Source organism: Photinus pyralis, unplaced genomic scaffold (assembly GCF_008802855.1).
Source record: "Photinus pyralis isolate 1611_PpyrPB1 unplaced genomic scaffold, Ppyr1.3 Ppyr1.4_LG4, whole genome shotgun sequence".
NCBI classification, from domain to species: Eukaryota; Metazoa; Arthropoda; class Insecta; order Coleoptera; family Lampyridae; genus Photinus; species Photinus pyralis.
The window spans coordinates 5,744,024-5,754,660 of record NW_022170511.1 but is presented as its reverse complement, the minus strand read 5'-3'; the positions used below and the strand labels follow the sequence as shown (position 1 = coordinate 5,754,660).

Sequence of the window (10,637 nt, the reverse complement as noted above, 5' to 3'; positions counted from 1 at the left end):
AGACAGAGTAATTGTATGCAGAGGTGCAACATTCAACTAAAACATACTTAGATAAATGGAACCTCTACATTTTTTGATCCCAAAAGTTGTAGGCGTTCAAATCTCAATTAGCCATTTTATGTAAACCTCACGTCAAATATGATTGTTATATCATATGACACCGAATAAAATCTGGAACAAGTATTTTTATTTTTATTGATGCTTAATTTTTAAATAATGACGTATTTTGCTTTTATTTTATTGTTCATTTGGAGAGATAAGGAACATCTAAAATTATTTCCGCGAAATGCTTTGTTAAATCTCATCTCGTTATCTCCGGTCATTGCGATAAGTGCTAATTAAATTAGATAAACAGATGCCTTTTCGTCGACGTAAACACAGATATTAGTGATTCGACGACGCAGTCATTTTGACAAGGAGGAGATGGTCTGGAATGTTTGAAAAGAAAGGGAGTTGGCTTTAAATAGAAGAGGAGAGAATTCCCTCCTCTTGTAATCAGGTCGGCAGAATTTTCTCTTATCCGGACAATACCTCCATGTCGCGTAATTCTTTAACTTGGCAATCTCTAAAACACGGCAATCTTTTTCGTATCTATGCTTAGAGACAATAAAACTAAATTTTCCGCTAGCTAAGTTCTTAATAAAAGCCACACATCCATAGGCTCTAGGACTTGCATGCGCGAATATGTGCAATTCTATCGCTTTTCTTCTGTGAAAATAATAAATTAGTACCCGAGAATAGCACTTCTTATAAGTATTCACTTTAATCTTTTAACGTACGCGGTTTGCATAATTTGTTTCGTAACCCTAAGGCTTCGAATCTATTCTTACGCAGATCTTTACGAAAAAGTTGGACAAATGAGACTTTTGAATTTGTTCAGCAAATCTTATTACCTGTCAGATCGCCATCAAAACTTTAAACTGTACATAATTATCTGCGCTAATTGCTTCTGCGAAATCCCTATAAGACGACTATTAAATTCCTTAGCAAATATAATTTATCAACTATAGTACTTCTCCGACTAATTAAATTGTAATTACAATTTGCACTGTTTGCATAATTAGAAAGTGAGACATGCAGGCAACTAACTTCTAACAGTGGCAAATTTAATTGATTTTATTACAAGTAAACTTCATTAAATTAAGTTTGCCTAAAGAATACAAATGCTGTTTGTTTGAAGGCAAACATTAGCACGCTCTTACTATTGAGTTCTTACATTTCGTGAGGTTTAGGGATTTGTGAGATATCTTTCGCAATATTCGCTAATATCTGTCATTACTCAGATTTTTCTAATTTTTCTAATATCCGACAGTTATTTCCGATTTTAATTCGAGTAGTGATTTCATTGAAATTTATGGAATTTGATTGATATCGGCTTATTCAAGTTTATAAGAGTTTTAAGTCAATGTTAGGATTTTTGTTGTTGTGTCGGAACCCAGTCGTACCTTAAGGAAATTTTAAAAAGAAAAAGAATATGTAAAAACATTCACTGCTTCCATATCGTATACGAGTTCGTGCAACCGATCACCATCTTGTATAGGGAACGGAAATTTGCGGCTCGGGTTCGATTCTCGGCCGAAGCAGAATTTTTCCAATTTTATTATTGTATTTAGCATTTCTACATTTCGCCAGATTAATGACCTGCTATTATAGTTTGTAGCTCGGTTCGTAGTATATATACATATAAATAGAAACAATATTTCTCTGTGTGCATGTCACTTATACCTTCCTAAACCCTTCATCTAATTGTAATGAAACTTTGGTGAATGCTTGGACGTATGTCGGCGAAGATTTCTGATTTACTAAAACACTTTCGAAATTCCCAGGGGAACAGAGAAAAATGGGATTTTAGGTTTTATAGTCGAAACTGCGGCAGACATAGACTTGACATTTAAAACGTAGAGTTCTTTGAAGGCGTGAAGGTGTACTCCGAATCCGAAAGCACTTCCTGAAATTAACAGAGGAACGCGCAATAATAGATGCACGACATAACTAATAAGCGGTACACGAAATCACCGGCAAAAGGATATAAAAAAATAGTATAAAATAACAATAGTTTAATACTAAAGAGTTTTATGGAATTATAATAAAGGGTACTATAGTGATTTTAGTAGAAAGCACATAAGAGATTTATTAATTCATTCATAAAGTATACACGATAGGATTACCTATGTATCGAATTGTATATCGGGTAAGTGGCCTCCACAGCTCTGCTGCACATATGAACTCTAGTATGAACTTTTGATGAAAGTTTCCATAACCGTTTGACATAAATGTGGCTGAATTCCATTGCCTCACCTCGCTCCCAGAATTCCCTCGGGCATGAGGTGACATGTTAACCTTTGTGATGTGTCTTGTGAGCAATGCACTCCCTTCGACCATGCACCCACCCATCTCAACTTACAGAATTTAAACTAAATTGTTAATTATCAGCGGGCAAACACATTAAAATGACATTTCACATTGGAAATTATGACAATCATAATTTAAATTGAAGTGAAGTCAAGATGAGACTGACTTTAGATTAACAAACTTATACAGGGTGTTCCATTTCGAGTGCAAGAATAACTTTATTTGGTAGATTAAATAATGGGCATATAGCTTTGCAGTTTTGTGTACTGAATAAAAATTACTTTTAAAAAGTTTAAAAAACTGGGCCCGATTCAAAGTTAGTTAAACAAAACTGAAAAGCGCCAATTCACAAATGATGAAATATTTCCTTAATTATATTCGATGTACCTTATAGTTTACATTATCACATTCTTAAGTTAATTTCAGTTTAGAAGCTTGTAGAGGGGGGAGTAATGGCCTTTCGGCTTTTCCTTTATGTCCCTAAATAAAGATCGTTATTATTATTATGGTCGGTGTATCTTGTGAGAACTCAGGTCTAGCCTGGTTAACTAAGCGCACGGATTAAAATCAAGTAACGATTAGTGTCTGTGTCTGTGTCTGGTGAAGTTATGTAGGGTCCTAAAAAAAATAAAAGAAATAAATAAATAAAATAAATAAAAAAAATAAAATTATTATTATTATTATGGTCGGTGTTTCTTGTGAGAACTCAGGTCTAGCCTGGTTAACTAATCGCACGGATTAAAATCAAGTAGGTAACGATCAGTGTCTGCGAGAGTGTCTGTGTCTGTGTCTGGTGAAGTTATGTAGGGTCCTAAAAAAAAAAGAAAAAAAAAATCACACGTACATTTAAATCTAGGGATAGTATGTAATTCATACTTACCAACATACATATTGATGGGTACAATAAGCCAATATTATTATTATTATTATTAAAAAGGTTATGGCAGAAAGATGAATATAAATGGCCGTTTACTAACATATAAATAAAAACAAAAAGAATAAAAATCGCTTTTTAAGGCTGGGATTTCGCCTATGTTAAATATAGCGAAAACATGCTTCCCCATTTCATGATCATCCCAAACCTTTTGTTGCTTTCAAATGTTGAAAATAATGCCTATTTTCTTTTCAAATCATGTTACACAGTAATTGGAGTGAATTGACGATAAAAAACGAATCCTTATATAGAGACATGTTTCAGGAATTTGAATATAGAATTTTATCATCAAACTGGTTACAGAAATGAACAAGATATACAGAAGCATGTTTCCCCTACATTTAACATAGATGAAATCCTAGCCTTAATTAAAATGCAATATTGTGACAATTAACAAAAAGGTCTTTGGGAATTAAACTATTAGCATATAGTGTAATAATTAATTGGTGTTTTATTGAATGCGTCTGTATTCATTTTATTGAAAAATTGATACGGCACATGGTTTTCAGGGATTTCTGGCCCATTTGCCGAAAGTTATGCCAGAAAAGCTAAAGGAGGTTAAAGTGTACCTAGGTCGGTCTGTCGACCGTGTATCGCAAAATCGAGACCGTATACGATAGAATGAAACGCCACTGTGAAGGTCGATAACTTCTACGTAACGTACCTATAAATAATTTACCTACGTCCGCTTTTCCATACAAAATAAACAGTCACTTATCTGGGTCCTAACGCACTATATTTTGTCCACAACATAGCCCTGCTTTATAGATACACGATACTAATTGCAATGTTTTATCAATTTTCCGAAATATTAAATAGTCAACATAACCTCATACCTGTTGTAGCGTTCTGCTACACACTTGTAATGTAAATTGAAAAGCACAACAATTTTAATATTGACCTACCTCTGGTATATCTTCCATCTCCTTTTCATTACAAAAATACACGGTCACTATAATAAAACTAAAAGCATTGATTTCATTACTTCCATTCCGTTCTACTTAAATGACTAAAGATAAATATAAACATAATGCGATAGGAATGTACCAGTATGAATCATTCAGTTCGGAGTTCCCCCAAATATTTTATTCTAATAACATAATTTAGTCATAACAAACAGTGGTAGAAACTAGAAGTCAAACTAAGGAATTACTCATTTGCACGAATTAAAATGAATAGAAATTTGTGCAGTACCTACTTTGAAAGTAATTGTAAAACTAATTTACGCAGTGGCGTGGTTCGGGTTTGGGCACAGTATAAATTTAGTTTAGATTACCAAGTAATAAAGTTGATGTATTACGTCGTTTTAAAATAAGTAAAATTGTATCATTCTGTTTTGTAAAAAATAATATAGCGTCTTTTTGCTAGGTTTGATTTCGTATATTGCACAGTTTGCAAAAAAATCCGGCAAATCAGGACATATGCATATGACTCATGTAGGTAAATGAGGAAGTAAATGTTACTTTGTTTAAAGATATCCTAGTAGGTATAATTCTAATCGGTAATAGCCAAAATTGGTTATTGTGTTATCTACGTTTCTATCATTTACATTTTCCTGAAAAATACTTGCGCTTATTGAGACGCTTTAGGTACTACTTCGTTTCAACTTCAATATTTCTAAAGTTATAAAAAAACACAATTGATGTAAAAACAATACTTGGTATGGAAGTTCTCTAGTCTTTTTAACGCTAATTCAATCGCTTATAATTATTGTGATTTGTATGAATAACGAAAATTTACCGAAATATAAATTATTCAAGATTTGCTTTACTTTTTATCCTTCTTATTTCTCCTTACAGCCCGGCATTTTAGACAAAAAAATTCCCAAAATTATAGAAAATGTTGGCGAGGAGTTAGTATAAGATAAGGTAAATAGGTATTTTCCTGAACCACTGCAATAATTCCTAGCATTAATATGTTTTCTTTGAAATTTTAGGAAAATTGTAGCAATTTTTCAACGACAAATAGTTACAATGAGCTATATCGCCCTAGCCATCCCCGCATACACATTTAAAATATTGGCCCAATCGCACCCATGAAATAAACATTGCACCCAAGAAAGTTATCAAGAAATGGATATTGGGGGGGGGGGGGGGCGAAACAATGTGATCCTCTCCCGCATCAGTTTCATAACTTCTCACGACGTAAATGATTGCACATCGCACCCTAAACTATAATCATCGCACCCTTTCAGTTATAAACCCTTTTCTGGCTGCCGTTAATTTATCTGGAGCGAGTCTCCTCGGCCTATGTGCTATGGGTGGTCCATCTGTGGCCTGTATGTGGTGATTTGTTATGTGTCGATGTTTCTTTGGTTCTTAATCGACCATAATGAGCTAGAAAATCTGCTTCGATCGTGGGTTTTGCACTGTATGCAATTATGCATATCTATATAGGAAGTTTCTGCGCAGATTTAGGTCGAGGTTCATGTTTATTATGCCGTATGTACCTAATGATGGTAGTTCCATTTGCTGCATACAATTGATTCTCTGAGACTTACTTCATTTTCCCTATCCGGGGGGTTAAAAATTAATTTGATCTCTCATTGTATTCTAATTAATGGTATCAACGAAAGGAACCGTTTTCTACCAACTACTGCCCTTCTTTCTGTTGTCCTCTTATCAAAGTACGGGGTGGACGGGGAGGGGGGAGTGGAACTAGTTTGATCCTTCATGGTACTCTAATGTAAGTCTCAATGAAAGGAATTAATTTCTACCAACCATAGCCCTCCTCCTCGACCTCTTATCGTGATCGGGTATATTCCCTTATGCCCCAAGAACGGATTGTCGGAAGAGGGTACTCACAAAAGGCGATTGAATCGTCTGCGTGATGTAAAACCAAAAGCTATTTCGGTTAAAAACAATGCGCTTTATCTGCACAAGAGTTGTGCACAATTTATACTTGTTTCAATAATGGAATAGAAAGTGCTGAACATTTGATATATGAATGTGAAGAATTTAAAATTGAAAGAAGACTTAAAAATTTATTGGAATCAAAAGGAATTATCATTTGGCGTGTTAACAAAATTCAATGTTTACAAGATAAAAATTCAGAAGTATTTTCGGAAATTTTTGCAGCAAAATTCAAAAAAAGAAAACTAAGTAGAATTTTAAACAAGACTATTAAATAAATTTACAGGGGGACCTCCAAGTGGTTAGGGACGGGCAACGAAGTCTAGGTAACCCTTTTTTAGAGCAATAAAAATCCTAGATACGGCCAACTCCTGTAAAATAAAAATAAAAAAGTAATAAAAAAATTAAAAAAAGACTTATAGATAATAAGGGATATGCTGGAAGGCATGGGTACTTGTAAAACTAACAAAAAAAACTATGCATGGATAGGTAGTGTTTGTTTCCATATACGTATGAAGGAAAAGATCAACGTGTTTCATTTATCCGACATCTCAGAGGTACCGGAGGCGGGCTGCTCAGGGTTTCCTGGCCCTCTTCAGCCAGAAAACGGGAATGTAAGGTAAGGATGGGCAAAGTTAAGACTGGGAACGGAAGGAATGGAGTTATCAGTTAGGGTGCTGAGAGGGAAGGGTACTCTGCTCCAACATTCGCGTAGTAGATTTCAACATAATGCTAGCATTATGCGAAGTCACGTACATCTCAGGAAAACCCTCTGACAAAACCTCGGACAGAGCAGTCGGCAGCGGGAATCGAACCCACAACCTCCATACGTATCCGGGCACGAGATATTTATGGTAGATGTTAATTTCCTTCCCTTCGTTTTCATTTCACCAAAGCGACTCACTGTCCAAAACTACTGCAGTGCTATTAGGAAGAATCTGATTCAGGTACGTGTATAAACATGTTACAGTTCAGATGTAGAGATTTACCGGAGTTAGCCTCCCCCCCCCTCCTCAAAAGTCTCTTTGTTTAAGCACCAGCTCTGTTCAAGGGAACTAACAAAAACCTTTTAATTGTGTTCAGCTATCTAAAAATTAACGTCGCATTTCAATCAAGTTCAAAAGATCAGAAAAACCGTCTACGCTTACAGATTTTCCTAATAGAAAATTATTCTGTTAACACGTAGCGCGGTGTATAAGCAGAAATCAATATGCGGGCAATTGACGTTCTATAATTTTTCATTTCCTTTTATTTTACGCGCGACGTTAAATTAAGGTTTCATTTATGACGTTGGTAAGGGAAAATAAAATGATTCGAGCAGCGTGGCTTGTTCCAGTTCTCCAATGGCATTCACAAGAGTAATAATGGTCAGTATGGTCGCAATAGCAGCGGTAACGTCATATCCACGAGAGGTTGTGGTGGAGGACGACACTCCAGTAATAAAAACGGTCAATCTAGATAAAATTCCCGAAGACGAAAACGCACCCTGCCATATGGAGTACCAGGTCATTAAGAAGACAACTGGACACTGTGTCAAGTTGGGTCGTAACACCAGAGGATGTGTTTCGGGGAATTATTTGCATGCGTTTCACCCAGATTGCATGTAATTAACCTGATGGAAATTCGAATTTGACTATGCAAAGGATAAAAGGGCACAAATAACTTTGTACTACTTGTAAGTTTAAAAATATAATATTTTCGTACCTATTTCATTTGAAATTTATTCGACACCAACTATGCGGACTTGAAATATTAGTCCCTGAGCTCTGAATGGCGTGATCGGATTCTTAAATTCCCGATAATCCCACCCGCTCCTACATTTCTCATTAGTATGTATTAAAAACGTTTTCTTTATCTCAGCCGGGAGAAATTTATTTGAAAAAAACTTTGCTGGGATTTATTGCATTCCTTCAATCGACGGTATCAAATTACCGTTTGATTTGTTGGATACTCAAAGTGCTGAAGTCTCATTGTTGGCAAGCACATCGCATGCTGGCGGGCAGTTACCAAAGAAAACTCAATCACGTCTTACAATAACTGAAAGGTAATTTAAGGTAAGATTAAAGTTTAACTTTCTTTTCCTTTGATTAATTTCCATTGATGTTAGAACAGATGCGTTTTTATCGTTTTAAAGCAAACTAACATAAACACTTACAGAAGAGTTATTGTTATTCGGTTTGCGATCCAAGAATTTGCTTTACATATTTCACGACAGAATAAATATTTAAACAGGTATATATTATGTATGTGCAGAAGGGATGTTGGGCAAATTGTAAGCAAATATTACAGTTGAAAGGAAAAAACGGTGTAACAAAATTTTCGGAGGTGAGTATGCGTTAAATCTATTCAAACTGGCCCGTTTAGCCCCTTGAAAATAACTGTGAAGCCGGTAAGTCTTGATGCTTTCGCATTTACTCATCTGAATTTCCGACCTGAAGCTACGCTCGAACCTACGTTCCTTTCATTACACATAAACGAAAATGTTGCGCGTTTCATTTGATTGAATGTCGTATTGTAAGGCTTCTTCGAGACCTCAATAGGTACATAACATTTACACAATACGAATGCACTATTAAACAAATTCTAGCATCATCATGTCGTTCAATTTAAGGATGCTAATCAGCTTTATCGACAATAATCGTAATGTTCAGCTGAATCGTTTCAGCACATTTCATGTAAACCTCCACCTTTTAGCTTTGATAGTGGACATGCGAATCATTATTAATATTCCCAAATAAGAGAAGAATCCATCGAGTTTCATCCTAATACCACACAACCAGTCAATCGAACTTGATCCAATTGTTCCTGGATATTCCATCTGCAGATATTAAATGAATTTAAAACCATCTGTCGGCACGCACCCACTTCTAAGGTTCGACAGATTTGCTGAGATATTGGTTTTGGCATGTAAAATGGCAACTTACATCGCGACAAATTTGGTATACAACCATTATTGAATAAAGAACCCGAATTATTCAATAATATAAGTTTCTAGTATAATAGTACCAATTGAAGTACCCTCCTAATGTGGTATTCAATCTTGTTCGGGTTCGCCATGTTGAATTGTTTTATCGCTCACTAAAAATTGATCCTTTTAGCCGCATCACCGTATCTGAAAAGTTGATGAATGCGCTTAAAACGTGGGCTTGTTCTTAAAATTCGATGTTTCAATAGTTTTTTCTACGACCTCTCTGAAAATGAAGTCATAACGTGTAATTTAGAGGCTTTATCTACGCCCGTGCGTAATGAACATGCAACACCCTGAATTGGTGTGTCGCTTTTTTAACTGACCCTAATTATTTGGGTGGTAAAGTACCTACCGTAATGCACCGGAGTGGAGTACTAGCTCTGCATGAGCGGATATCCCTCTTTCTCAGGACCAGTGGGCTAATGGGTAATACTAAAGAACAACTCTAATTCGACTAACACTTATATTAACCTAACGCTACAATAATTACACATTAATTGTGGATGCTCGAATAACAGACGCAAGAACTGTCTACCGCCGTAATGTCAGAACGCAATCACTCACGACCCGTTGAGAAATTTACAAAATAGGTAGGCCTACCTTTTTGATGGTGATGAAGATGACGGTGATTATCTCGTTCCTGACGCTGCGCCTCGGTGGTAACAATCCCCTCGAACAAACTGCGGTTTCCGGGATGCCACTATTGCAAGATGCCGAACTTGTCGCGCACACTAGCACTTTGATTTGTGGAACGTCGCGAATCTCAAACCCCGCACTTGGACGCTAATGACCGCCGTACTTATCCGCGGTCTCGGACGTGCGTTGCCCAAGACGGCTATTGGCGAACTCCTTCTGTTTCCTCCTGGTTCACCAAGGGAAAAATTACCGCATCTTGGATCTTGCCGCCACGCATGGTATCACCTTTGACCGTAATAATTCACAATGGCCCGGAAAGCCAATCGGTTGCACATGTGGCAGAAAGTCCATGGGCCCTTACATGCGGAGGCGTATTTTACAAGCAGGGTGTCCACAAATTTAATCTAACTATTTTACTTATACCTACTTAACTTAAAAAATACTATATACAACTCGCCACACGGGTCCTAATAGTAACCGGTGCGTTACAAACAAAATTAGAATACATAATGTCCTAGGTGAAAAATTCTTACCTCAGCCCAGGTCCGAACATCCGACCTCCAGCTGTAGCCTAACGCTTACCACTGAACCACAAAGTCTGTCTACCAGGTGCCTTAAAGGGATCGAAGGCCATTAGTGCCGATTCTACCCTCTCCTGTGTGAACATTTTTTAGGCTTCGCATTTAACTGTGGAACTCTGGAAGCTAGCCTTCTGCCTTTATCTGTTGAAGAGAAGCCTTTACTTCTTGTGAGCCTATAATGTGAGTGCTCATGAGGAGTTCTAATTTTTTCCACGCCCACTGTGTATTTCCCATCGGCTAGGGCACTTCTGTACTCTTCCCATCTTTCTTCGCGCCGCTGTTTTTCCTAGTTCCAGATGATTACACCAAGGAAC

At 36.5% G+C, this 10,637-nt stretch overlaps 1 protein-coding gene across 1 annotated transcript in view; it reads right to left on the bottom strand.

The window, feature by feature from the left end:
- The window catches only part of LOC116168013, a 171,319-nt gene that overhangs the window by 27,204 nt on the left and 133,478 nt on the right, over window positions 1-10,637 (bottom strand). The gene's annotated exons all lie outside the window — the stretch shown is intronic.